The sequence below is a fragment of the Crinia signifera genome, chromosome 3 (assembly GCF_055691185.1).
Source record: "Crinia signifera chromosome 3, ASM5569118v1, whole genome shotgun sequence".
Taxonomy (NCBI): domain Eukaryota; kingdom Metazoa; phylum Chordata; class Amphibia; order Anura; family Myobatrachidae; genus Crinia; species Crinia signifera.
In genome coordinates, this window is record NC_139219.1 from 85,854,873 (window position 1) to 85,867,630 (window position 12,758).

Below are 12,758 nucleotides of genomic sequence, written 5' to 3' on the forward strand. Positions count from 1 at the left end.
TAAGAACATATTTCTCAAACAGTAAAACTATTCCCTGATAAGTTAACCAGATCCTTCTTAAGTGGTATACCCGGAAATCCTTCAGGCTGAGATGGGCTACTGGCACTGGCTGGTTTGAAAGATTTCTGGCCAACACCAGTTTCTGATATCCTGGGGACCAGCATAATGCATTATGGGTGTTATTCTTAATGGCTGGGTCCCCCTGTCTGTTTGCACGGGGGACCAATGTTTTGCATGTGCAGACGCAGGGTGCAAGCGGACATGGCGAACTACATGTTAGTCGTAGCGCTCCCACCTAGCAGTGCACGCGTGGGGCACAGCCCATGGGAACGCCCAGCTTTCCCAGGAAAATCCGGTGATGATGCGGGGGCGGGCAGCCGATGCCAGCGTGTGTCAGCTGCCCGCCTGCTTCCTGCACAGGGCGCTCGCACATCAGAAACACCATAGAGGCGTCTCTGATCCGTGTACCCTGTAGAAATCATGGTTGCTGACCATCAAAAGATTTCTCCCCCGCACCCAAGGCTGCGAATGGATGATTATGCCGTGCGGGGGATAGCAGGTGCGAAAGGGAGGGGTGGCCGCCACTGTGGGCGGCGTTTGGTCCACACGCAATGCTGCAAAATTTGCAGCATTGCGTGTGGACCAGAATAAGTTCCTATATGCTTAAGCCGCCCACCCTATAGGCCTGGGGGGAAATGCATTATGCAGATTCCCAGGCACAGGGAGGTGCTGATCCGCGCTGGTGATGTTAATGCCATACACTGCTGCAACTTCTCACAACAGAATAGAGCCAGCCGTTCCCCCATGCATGTGATATATTGCATGCGATCCCAGCATGTGCTGCCGGAGGCTGTCTGATCCTACGTGTAGCACTTGCGATCTTGGGGCTCATGCATCGGATCTAGACACACACAATTTTGTCCAGATTTCACCAGATTCCTCTGCCCGATCCTTTAGAATCGGGAGAAATCAGGGCAAATCGCACTAGCGCAGTGGTTCCCAAACTGTGTGCCTAGGCTCCCTGGGGTGCCTCAGGACACTTGCAGGGGTGCCTTGGGTTGATGGACCAAGATCAATTCATATTATTTATTGTCAATGTACCAGGCAAAACCAGTGCTGGTGGCTGCCAATCATAATATATGTGGACAAACAGAAGCAAATCCTGTCCCTCACCAGATAACTGTGACACTGTGACTCAATGCACTAAATGCAATGATTTTTTTCTGAATTTCTCGATAAGAAGCATTTGGCCTAATGGTGCCTTGAAAATATTTTGATGCTCTAGGGACCACTGCACTAGCGTATGGCCAGCTTAAAAGGGCACTCGTCACAGAGGTATCGTTCAACACATGCTCTTGGATGATGTCTGACAATGCATACAAAGTATCACACTAATGCGGGGTACACACCAGGACGACCCGCTCACGATGCACATCGTGAGCGGGTCGTCAGTGTCTCGTCCGACCCGCTCACGGTGACGCACCCGGCTGTATTGTCGTCATTGAGATCCTACCTGCAGCAGGTAGGATCTCAATAACGACCGACCCGCGGGACCGCGCATCGGATCGTATCGGTCCACACCAGGTCAGAAAAGGGCCCAATCACCACACAATCTACATCCAATTGGTCGGAATTGGATCTAGATTGAGGGGATCGGGCCCTAGTCGTCCTGGTGTGTACCCAGCATAACCTTGCTTTACTAATGCTGTACTTTTACCAATACAAACTATTGTACATGTGCCATTTGTTTTTATATATAAAATAACGCTGCATTCTTTGGATCGGGTGGTTTTCTGGTTTACGAATTAAAAAAAAATAATAATAATAATAAAATCACATAACATCTATGCAATTCTAAATATTTTGGTTTTATTACAAGTTATCCTGGAAAAGACTTGGAACTGGAAAGAGCATAGAGGGATATTTACTGTATACTGCGTCATGTTAAGCTGAGCTCAGAGAATTGCATTGTGAGCGTACAAAGTAATCCTGCAAGTCAATAATATTTGTAGCAAGACACAGAAACATATATCACTAGCAGAGCATGTTATGACTGTGCTGAGATCTGTTACAGAAGTAATACACATTATTAAGTGGCCTTTTCGGTTAGCAGGTTTCTTCTATATATGGTATTATAGTGGTCTGCTGTGCATAAGAGACATCTAGTAGAATAAGAAATATGTTAGAAAAAAAATGACAAAAGAAGTTTTCACTAAATAAAAAATGTGGTGACAATCCGTAATTATTTAGAAGTCTGTATAAAGCCTTGCCCGTGCACAGAGAACAACCACTGATCCAGTAACAAGTCAATTTAAATATTCCAAAACCTACAATTAATGTTTGGCTTATAGAACCTTCAGTCAAAGTGGCTGCGCTTTTACTCAAAACACGCACTCCGGTACTTGTGTAATATCTGGGCGCCCGATTTTTTCATCGCATCGCATGCAATATAGTGGCATACAATTCATGCAATGCGATTTTTCATTGTAAAGACCAGATTTTTAATTGTATAGTCACCCATGGGTGATTTCATACCCCCACTATCCAACTACGCATGGAGTTGATTTTATATAGTGTGTCGAGCGCAGCGAGCCCGAAGCGTGGCGAGCGCAGCGTGCCCCGCAAGGGGACGCAGAATACATGTAAAGTAATCCGCGTCCGCTCGCCACGCTTCGGGCTCGGTGGCTCACCACACTATATAAAAAATCAACTCCAGGCGTAGTTGGATAGTGGGGGTATGAAATCACCCATGGGTGACTATACAATAAAAAATCTGTTCTTTACAATGAAAAATCGCATCGCATGCCTTAAGCAGTGGCATGCAATGATAAAACCGGGCGCCCAGATAATACATAAGTACCCGCACTCCTTTAGAAAAATGGTTCTCATCATTGTCTACTTAAATGTCCGCCGCATGGCAATCATAAATGTTGCATTAGAGGACTGCCAATGAGATTGCAGCTGGGTTGGGAACACGCGCAGTACAGATCCTGCGCGTGCACCAATCAGTAAACATCAGAATTAAGAGTAAACGAGAAAGAGTTGCTATAGTCAACAACTTGTGTTGACTCCGTTGAAGGAAGCTAACCTACAGTCCAAGGGTCATGTGCAATAAAACATTTTTAAATAATGTACACATAGTGACTTGTTCAAATATATAGATATGTCCATACACCTATTCTCAATAGTGAGAAACAACCCTGTTTGACACATCACAGACTTCGCATCTATGCTGTGTAATGTGCACAATGCACGACTACCCTGGACACTGCTGCAGGCATTACAGCAGTTGCTGTGTGATGTGCCATTCATGAAGCTCTGGAATGGCACATCACGGGACCCCCTACATCACTTCTGCATTTCCATAGAAATGAGCACAGGAATTAGCATAGTAGCCGGAATTTAGAATTTACAGCAAAATTAAAATGTATACCTAACATTCATAATGTCGACACTACAATCTACTAGAATGTTGACATGGTTCAAAATGTCAATTTGTATCATGTCGTCATCTTCAGAGTAAAAGGGATGCCATCTGGAGTCTTGAAATTCTCAGGCGCTATGGGAACGGTTAAGGTGCATACACACTGAGCGACTTTCATCTGGTCCAGCAATTTCACAAATGTTGAAGCACTTTCCACAGTAGCTGACTGTGCGCAATACATCTAGGGACACCGGAATATCCAGTGAGAGTCAGAGGCAGAAGGAACCACAATAGGTTGATTGAGGTGAAATGCAAAGATTACTTTAGGCAAGAACTGCGGGTTTGTTCTCAATTCCGCTCTGTCCTCATGAAAATTGAAGTAGGGGCTCTTACAGGACAGAGCCCCTAACTCAGAGACTCTACGAGCCGAGGCCAATGCCAAAAGCACCACCGTTTTCCAGCTGAGGTACTTTAATTCCACTGTTGATAATGGTTCAAACCAGGAGGATTGCAGGAAAAGGGGATTTTTGTAAGAACTTACCGTTCAAACCCCTTTCTCTGAGTCCAGTCCGGTGACACAGCTCACGATGGGATGTAGGAGGGGTTCCACAGGAGCCAGGCACCTATGCTTCAATTCTTTGGGAGCAGGCTCCTCCCTTCCGCATCCCACAATGCCTCAGTTCAACTTCAAGAGCACACTAGGATACAAAACTCAGTACAATGCCTGAACATCTTATATGCAAACTCACAGTACCATAACATGACAACACATGAACGGTATAACTCAGAGAAAGAGGTTTGAATGGTAAGTTCTTACAAAAATCCCCTTTTCTCTGTCATCCAGTCCAGTGACACAGCTCATGATGGGACGTTAACAAGCCGGTCCTTTAGGAGGGTACGCTCAGACTGACAGTTCTCATCACTGCCCGTCCAAATGAAGCATCCTCCGACGCAAACTCATGAAACCTGTAAAATTTGGTAAAGGTGTGAACAGAAGACCAGGTGGAAGCCCTACACAACTGCTCCGCTGTAGCCCCGTGGCGCACCGCCCACGAGGAAGCAACTGACCTGGTGGTATGTGCATTTATCCATGAAGGAACAGGCCTACCTGCTTTACAGTAGGCAAAGGCAATCATTGGCCTCAACCAACGGGCAATGGTCTGCTTAGAAGCAGGCCACCCAATCTTATGCACATCCTATAAAACCAACAGCAAATCAGATTTGCGAATGTCCTTTACCCTATCCACATATATTCGCAAGGCACGAACCACGTCCAATTTCTTTAATTTGTCCCTATTTCTTACACCTTCAGGGGGAACAAACACCGGAAGAACAAGGTCTTGGTTTAAATGAAAAGATGATACTACCATAGGTAAGAATTTAGGAACTGTTCGATGCACAGCCCTATCATCATGAAAAATCAAAAACGGTGACTTGCAGGACAAGGCACCCAACTCTGACACACACCTAGCCATGGTAATGGCCAACAAAAACGTTAATTTCCAAGAAACATATTTAAGTTCCGCTGATCTTAAAGGTTCGAAAGAAGGATTCTGTAAAACTGATAGAACCAAAGACAAATCCCAAGGCGCTACCGGCTGCCTATAAAGGGGGTTTAAGTCTAGTCACGCCTTGTAAAAAGGTCTGAACTTCTGGTAGCAAAGCTACCCTCTTTTGAAAGAAGATAGACAAAGCTGATATTTGAACTTTTAAAGATTGAAGACTGAGTCCGGCAGAGAAACCATCCTGCAAGAATTCCAATTCTACAGAGCTTGAACCTAGATATGTGAACTTTTTGACGTTCACACCACCTAATATAGATCTTCCAGACTCGATGGTAATTGGCTGCAGACACTGGCTTATGAGCCCTAAGCATGGTCTGTATCACCTCATCTGAAAACCCCTTATTTTTCAAAAATGAGGTTTCATAAGCCGCGCCATTAAATTGAGCCGAGCTGGGTCCGGGTGAAGAAACGGCCCTTGCTTTAGTAAATCCTGTCGCAAGGAGAGTCGCCAAGAGTCCGTTGACAATCTCAGTACGTCGGAGTACCATGACCTCCTGGGCCAATCCAGTGCAATTAGAATAGCCTTTCACTCTCTTCAATACTCGCGGGAGCATGGGAAACAGAGGGAATATGTAGACCATGTGAAAAGTCCAAGGAACTGTCATGGCATCCACTGCCCAAGCTATTGGATCCCTTGCTCGAGAACAAAATCTCGGTACCTGACAGTTGCTCCTTGTCTCCATTAGGTCTTTTTCTGGTAGACCCCAGCGATCCACAAACTCCTGGAACACTTCCTGATGAAGCGACCATTCCCCTTCCAGCAGTGTCTCCCTGCTGAGGAAGTCCGCTTCCACATTCCTGATCCCCGGAATGAAGACAGCCGACAACACAAGAACGTTGCTCTCTGCCCAAGAGAAAATCTGGGAGACTTCCTTCATTGTCATCATGCTGCGTGTCCCGCCTTGATGGTTGAGGTAAGCCACTGTTGTGGCATTGTCGGACTGTACCCGCAATGGTGAACCTTTCAGGAATTCCTCCGCCTGTAGAAACGCATTCCAGACCGCCCTAAGTTCCAGAATATTGATGGGAAGCCTGGATTCTTCCTTTGTCCATAGGCCCTGTAGCCGTAGATGAAGAACTACCGTCCTCCAACCCTTGAGACTGGCATCGGTCATGATGACCAGCCAATCCCAGGATCGGAGAGAACATCCCAGCTGTAAAATCTCCACATCTGTCCACCAGATCAGTGATACTCTTGAGACAGAAGCAATCTTTCCTGTTTCATGGTCTTTGCGTTCCCCGTCCAACACGACAGGATGTTCCATTGAAAAATTCTGGAATGGAATCTGGCAAACTGAAGAGTCTCGAACGTTGCCACCATCTTCCAAAGCAACCATACTCCTTGCCACACCGTAGGTGCAGGTGCTTGTAAAATATTCAAAACCATCTGCCGAATTTCCACTGCCTTGGGTTCTGGCAGAAACACACTGTGTAGGTGTGTATCCAAAATCACCCCCAGAAATTGCAGAGTTTGTGTGGGTATCAAATGAGACTTGGGTAGATTTAGTACCCACCCCTGGTCTCGTGAGAACTGTGTCGCGATGTTCAGATGTTCCTGCAGCTTTTCCGCTGACTCCGCCTTGAATAGAAAGTTGTCCAGATAAGGAATAATTATTATTCCCATTAGTCTGAGGGCTGCCACCAGGACTGCCATCACTTTTGTGAACACCCTTGGGGCCGTTGCCAGCCCAAACGGCAGAGCCTTAAACTGCCAATGGTTCTCTCCAATTGCAAACCGGAGCAGGGACTGATGTTCCTTGTGGATAGGCACATGGAGATACGCATCCTGAATATCTACTGATGCCAGAAACTCTCCCGGCTCTATGCTTAAAAGCACTGACCACAGAGAGTGGAAAGTGATCCATGCAAAGATGAAGATTTAAATTTAGAATGGGTCTGGTTTGGGTACTAAGAACAGGATAGAATTAAATCCCTTCTTTCTCTCCTCCTGAGGTACAGGGATCACCACTCCTTTCTCCTTGAGCGACAAGGCTGCTCCAGGAGCGCGGACCTCAGCGAAGCCGTCTGCGGCAAGGGAGTAGGGAGAAATCTGCCAGGAGGAGGACCCCTGAGATTTATCCGGTAACCTTCGGAAACAATGGAAAAAACCCAGGGATCCCCGGTGGACTCTCTCCACCTGTCCCGAAATTGCAGGAGGCGACTCCCCACTGATCCCAGAACAGGGAGCCTCCGCCCCGTCATGCCGAGGACTTGTCCTCACCTTTTGCTGCATGTTTCTTTGCAAAGACTCCACATTTTGACTTGGAAGTCCTTCCTCTACCGGCCTCAAATCTTCCACGCCCTGCTTGCCCACGGTTAGATGCTCCACTTTGAAAGGGGGGACGAAAGGACGGCTTAAACACTCAATTTAGAACCTGTAGGGGTACTTGTGTATTTTGGCGGCGCCCATCGCATCGTATACCATAACGCATGCATGCGATGGTACGCGATGTCGTTGGTTAGTGTACGATGGCATACAATTTTGAAATTGTATGCCATTGTACATGGCATACAATGCCATACGATTAAACATTGTATAAGCACCCTAATGGGTGCTTATACTATGTTAAGCACCCTAATGGGTGCATACAATGTTAAATGCACCCCCACGCCCCCCCCCACTATAAACGTGAACCCGAAGCGTGGCGAGCGCCGCGAGCCCGCGAGGGGCGGCGGTACGCGTCCTACGACCTTTTCATACCCCCACTATCCACGTCGGCGTGGAGTTGAGAATAAATTAGTGTGGCGAGCGCAGCGAGCCACCAGCGTGGCGAGCGCAGCGAGGGGACGCGGATACCTGTGAAGCCCGCGAAGGGACGCATTTACCTGTGAAGGTATCCGTGTCCGCTCGCCACGCTTCGGGCTCGGTGGCTCGCTGTGCTCGCCACACTAATCTATTCTCAACTCCACGCAGACGTGGATAGTGGGGGTATGAAAAGGTCGTAGGACGCGTACTGCTGCGCTTGCCACGCTTCGGGTTCACGTTTATAGTGGGGGGGTGGCGTGGGGGTGCATTTAACATTGATTTTTAATGTATAGGGGGTCAAAATCGCATCGCATGCCATCGGGTACATGGCATGCGATACGTTCATCGTACAATGTACATCGGGGCACCGCTATAATACACAAGTACCCCTGTAGGTTTAGAAGTAGTGGGGAGGAAAGTGCTCTCCACCCCACCCCACCCCCGTAGCCTGTTTTATAATGTCCTCTAATTTAGAACCAAAGAGTAACTCCCCCTTGAAGGGCAGAGTTGTTAGGGACTTTTTGGATTCACTATCCGCTTCCCATGCCTTTAGCCAAAGTGCTCGTCTGGCTGTGACGGAAGTTACAGAAACCTTAGACGCCATCTTTGCGCCTTCCTCACCAGCCTCACAGATGTACTCAGCAGCACATCTCAACTTTTCAGCAAATGAGTAGGCCTCTGCATCATGATGGAGCTGACTGCTTAAAGTCTCTGCCCATTTGACCATTGCTTTTGCAACCCAAGCAATAATGGGATGCAGCGTGAAACCCACGCCTTCAAAAATTGCCTTAAGACAACTTCAACCTTTTTATCCACTTGGTCCTTAAAGGCTGCACCACCTTGCACTGGTAAGGCAGTGGCTTTAGATAATCTGGCCACAGATGCATCAACCAATGGAATCTTTTCCCATATCTTAACATGATCCTCCGGCATGGGGTAGATATTTGCATATTTTTTTAGTCATTAACAATCTCTTTTCTGGGGATTATCCAGCTTCCCCCAGCAAATAAACCATCCCCTCATCTGAAGGAAAAGACACAGGGTCCTTGCTACTCTTCTTAAAGACACAGTGTGCTGGAGTTTTTTCCTCCTCAGCTAAATTTAAAGCCTGCTTAACAGCCAGTATTAAATCTTCAAAGTCCAAAACTGACGTATCAGCTTCCTCACTCTGGGTCCAACCCAAATCCTCCTCACACACCCCATCATCATCATCATATAAATTCAAAAGAGGGGGGTAGAAAAAGCATGCCTATTTGCAATATCCTCATAGGACTTGGTAAACTGCTCGGTACTTGTGGATAATCACGGCTCCCACGATGTGCATCGCATAGCAAAAAATCGCATCGTATGCGATTTGATCGCATGCGTTTTTTAACAGAAAAGCATCCAAATGCATTGAAATTAGTATCAAACATGTTCAACGGCCCCCAAATTTTATTTTTGAGGCTGTACCACCCCCACTATCAACGCGAACCCGAAGCGTGGCGAGCGCAGCGAGCCCGCGAGGGGCGGCGGTACGCGTCCTACGACCTGTTCATACCCCCACTATCCACGTCGGCGTGGAGTTGAGAATAGAAAGTGTGGCGAGCGCAGGGAGCCACCGAGCCCGAAGCGTGGCCAGCCCCGCGAGGGGACACGGATACCTTCACAGGTATCCGCGTCCCCTCGCGGGCTTCACAGGTGTCCGCGTGCCACACTTTCTATTCTCAACTCCACGCCGACGTGGATAGTGGGGGTATGAAAAGGTCGTAGGACGCGTACCGCTGCTCTCGGCACGCTTCGGGTTCGCGTGGATAGTGGGGGTGGTACAGCCTCAAAAATGACATTTGGGGGCCATTGAACACGTTTGATACTAATTTCAATGCATTTGGATGCTTTTCTGTTAAAAACGCATGCGATCGCAGGCGATCAAATCGCATGCGATTTTGTAAAAATGGCAAAAATCGCATCCAATCGCATTCCACTATATATGGCATGCGATGGGAGCCGTGATACTCCACAAGTACCAACTGCTCCATAAGGGATGTCCCCCTGCGCTGGGGCAAGAGACCCCCAAGAAGTCTGAGATGAAAGACCATGTCCAGGAGACCCTAACAAAGAATCCTTTTGCCTGTTCAAATCCTCTGTTAAGGCATTCATGGACCTTCCTAAAGCCACAGACCATGCTGGCTCAGTTATCTCAGACCTCACACGGAACAGCATCACAGGAAGGGCACAATTCCCCCTGGTCCCCTTGTTCGCATGTAAATTTTGCAATTCCCCCTCACCCCCTCCTCCCCAGCAACAGAAGTGCACTCGTCAGTCATGTTCAGAAAACAATGCAAAATGACAGGCAAAGCACAGAGCAATGTATCAGTGTACTTATCTGTGGATGATCTTTTGCCAGTTATAAGCGGGGGAAGCGCTTTCCAGGAGAGACCTCTGTGGAAAAAATTAGCCCAGTTTCAGCTCCGCAGCATGGAGAGAAATGGCGCCACAGCACAGGACAGGAAGAGACCAAGTCTCTGCTTCAGCAGGGAGGGTAGCCTTTTGGCGCCTTTCCTCCTTCAGCAGCTCCCATTAGTGCCTCTCCTCACCTCCAGTAAATCCCCCTTGGGACCACTTGGAGTTGTCCAGCAGTGCTGGACTCCCGTACAAGACGTCAACTCCCCTAGGGGATTTGTGTCTTGAAGCTCGAATCCAAGATGGCGGGCGCCATTGCGGAGAATTCGGCCCCAAGAACCCCTTCTAAACAAGGAGCTGGTTAGAACCCTCCGGAGCCCAGGAAACCTCGTCAGCCAGAGGTAAGCGTTGTGCAGAGGGAGCAGCCGCATCCCTGCGCACACAAGAGCTGACAGGAAGTGCATCTGTCAGCCTCTGAAGCGCTCTCAGCTTCTGTTACTTCAGTATGAAGTTACACGCTGGGGAAAAAAACCTGCTGTAACTAATAGTTAATAAAATAATAAAAACCTCACTAAACTAGTAAAAAATCCAAATAAAAAATGCAGCTGCAGCGCAGCTGCTCAGCATAGCACCAACTCCTGTGGGCACCTAAAACGAACTGAGGCATTGTGGGATGTGGAAGGGAGGAGCCTGCTCCCAAAGAATTGAAGCATAGGTGCCTGGCTCTTGCGGACCCCTCCTACATCCCATCGTGAGCTGTGTCACCAGACTGGACGACAGAGAAACTCTGGACCACATCCAGACTCCACGGCGGTGTAGGCGGGACAAAAGGAGGCTGAATATGAAGCACTCCTTGGAGAAAGGTCTGCACTTCTGGTAAACTAGCCAATATATTCTGGAAGAAGATTGATAAGGCCGAAATCTGGACCTTTAGAGATCCTAAGCGTAGGCCCAAATCTAAACCCGCCTGCAGAAAACTCAGGAATCTGTGGGCCGTGGTCACCGGTTTCCTGGCCTGAGTCATTGTGGATATGACAGACGTGTGAAGGCCCTCATGAGCTAGGATCTGCCGCTCAACCTCCAGGCCGTTAAACGAAGCCGCCCTAAATCCTGGTAGATGCAGGTACCTTGAGTGAGCAGATCACTTGTGAGAGGTAGACGCCAAGACTCTTCCACCAACAGGCTCTGAAGATTCGCGAACCACGCCCTTCTTGGCCAATCTGGTGCCACTAGAATGGCCTCCACTCCCTGACTTTGTATTCTTTGGAGTAGCCTTGTCAGCAGTGGAAGAGGCGGGAACAGATAAACCAGGGTAAACGACCACCGCGTCGTCAGGGCATCTATGGTCACCGCCTGGGGATCCCTGGTTCTTGAGCAGTATCTGGCGACCTTGTGATTGAATTTGGACGTCATCAGGTCTATTTTCGGTCGACCCCATCGCTCCACAATGGCTCCCACCAACAGAAACTCACACCAGGAACCCAAGCACTCAGTTAGACATCCCAGACAATTTGTCATCCGTCTGTGACATTTCCACCGAAATCTATCTAGCAGACGGCCCAGAACACGCTCCCCAGGTCAAACGTCTGCCCGGTGTACACCAACAGCAGATCATGCGACCATCGTATGGTCGTCTCACGATCTGCTCATGATCGTACCAGTGTGTACCCAGCATAAGATTAAGAATAAATTTAAAGATGTTCTGAAGCAGTTTTGTTATGTGTGATATAATAGAGTGACAAGGTTATGGTCAACACAGAAGTGGGCCTAATCCGATAAAATATTAAAAGTGTACCGCTGCTCCTAACCTCGATGATGCGCCATCGGTGCCTGGCAGAGCTCCACTTAACACCTCAGCATAACAGAGCCACAGGTCCTAACAGCTCTATCATTCTAACGGGCTGGTGACTATGCTTGTATATGTTATTTTATATGATCATAGCAATAATACACAGAACCTCATCATGTTTCGGACAAGGGGGGTTATTCTAGTTCGTTCGCACGGAGGGAGCAATGTTTGGCATTTGCGCATGTGCATTTATGCACAAGTGCAGACGCTTGTTGCTAGCTGGGGGCGTGGGGCGGTGGCAACGGGCTGAGCCCATGGGAACGCCCAGCGTTTCATGGGCATTCCCATGAAAATGCTAGGCGTTCCAATGCTATTGCGCCCATTACGGATCTGGGCAGCTGATGTCAGCTGCCTGTCCACTTTCCGCACAGGGTATCCACAGATCTAAGACACCACAGAGGTCAAAAATCATTCAATGGTCGGTGATCCATCAAATGATTTTGACCCCTAACGCAAAGCTGTGTGCAGAATTTCCGGGTCCTCTCTCCCTCCAGGTCCAGGGGAGGCCAAAAATATTGTGCCTAGGGGCAGCCTGACCCCTTAATCCATCCCGGACATTCACTGGTTAACCTACCAGTAGATTTTTGGATTGTGGGTCAGATGCATTAAGCTTCAAAAATGATAAAATTGAGAGTGATAAACAACCAACCAATCAGTTCCTGCCTGACATTTTTCAAACACAGTCTGTGACATGGCAGGTAGGAGCTGATTGGCTGGCTGTTTATCACTCTTCTTTTTATCACTTTTGAAGTTTAGAGAATCTGGCACTGTGGGAGGAAACCAGAGTACCCA

The 12,758-nt window shown here is 48.1% G+C and overlaps 1 protein-coding gene across 2 annotated transcripts in view; it reads right to left on the reverse strand.

The window, feature by feature from the left end:
• TTC13 (tetratricopeptide repeat domain 13) overlaps positions 1-12,758 on the reverse strand; it is a 74,534-nt gene that overhangs the window by 60,845 nt on the left and 931 nt on the right. The window lies entirely within an intron of this gene.